Here is a 1,553-nt window from a genome sequence, read left to right on the forward strand (position 1 = left end):
ATCCATAAAAGAAAAAATGATAAATTGAACCTCATCAAAATTTAGAACTTCTAGACTCAGTTAAGAGAATGAATTAAGAAAAACCACAGACTGGGAAAAAAATACTTGCAAATCCTTTATCTGATAAAGTACTTGTATTCAGGTTTTTGTTTTGTTTTGTTTTGAGACAAAGTCTCGCTCTGTCACCAGGCTGGAGTGCAGTGGCACGATCTCAGCTCACTGCAACCTCTGCCTTCTAGATTCAAGCAATCCTCCCGCCTCAGCCTCCTGAGTAGCTGGGACTACATGCGTGCACCACCACACTCAGCTAATTTTTTGTATTTTTAGTAGAGATGGGGTTTCACCACGTTGACCAGGATGATCTTGATCTCTTGACCTCGTGATCCACCTGCCTCAGCCTCCCAAAGTGCTGGGATTACAGGTGTAAGCCACCGTGTCCAGCCATGTTTTTAACTCTCTAAATAATAATCAGGGAAATAATCTGGCAAATGATTTGAATAGGCACTTCACCAAAGAAGTGGTAGATGACAAATACGCTCATGACAGGATGCTCAACAGCATTAGTCATTAGGGAAATACAAATTAAAGTCACAATGAGATATCTCTCTACACCTATTGGAATGGCTAAAATTTTAAAATCTGACCACCCCAAGTGTTAGTAAGAATGTGAAGGAACGGAATGCTCATACACTGCTAATGGGAATATACAATGAAACTACCACTTTGGAAAACAATTTGATGGTTTCTTAAATAGCAAATATACACCTACCATATGAGCTGGCCATTCCTCTTTTAGGTATTACCCAAGAGAAATGAAAGTATATGTCCATTTGTACATGAATATTCACAGCAACTTTATTTGTAAGAGTCAAAACTACATATAATCCAATGATCATCAATAGGTAAATGGATAAGCCAATTACATCACAGTCACACAATAAAATACTCTCAGCAAAATAAAGAATGAACTATTTATATACATTACAACATGGGTGAATAATAAATAATGAGGGAAAGAAACCTGATTAAAATGACTGTAAATTGCATGGTTTCATTGACATAAAATTCCGGAAAATATGAACCAACTCCTAGTGACAGAGGACAAATCAGTGACTTCCTGGTGGTAGAGATCAGGTACCCATGGAAAGATTATAACAGAGCCAAGGAAACTTCTGAGGGTGATAGGCAAGGTCATTATCTTGATTGTGGTAACAGATTCACATGTATATGCCTATGTAAAAATCTATCAAGTTGTACACTTTATAGCAATTTTACACTTTCATAGCAATTTATTGTAAGTCAATTACACTCCAATAAAGTTTTTTAAAAATAATGAGTGCTTATGCTTAAACAAACTAAATTACAAACTAAGAAGGATAAGCCAGGACTACGTCATGAATTAATTTTTTCGTACCACAGTTATGAGCAAATAGTATGCACTTATATAGTACAGCAAATACATGGTTTAATTTAAGGGATGTTTTTTGCTATTTTTTCCAATAGATATATTGGGAAAACAAAATGTCTTCATTTTTCTAAAATTTTCTTCATAT

This window comes from Mandrillus leucophaeus, unplaced genomic scaffold, assembly GCF_000951045.1.
Source record: "Mandrillus leucophaeus isolate KB7577 unplaced genomic scaffold, Mleu.le_1.0 Scaffold764, whole genome shotgun sequence".
Taxonomy (NCBI): Eukaryota; Metazoa; Chordata; class Mammalia; order Primates; family Cercopithecidae; genus Mandrillus; species Mandrillus leucophaeus.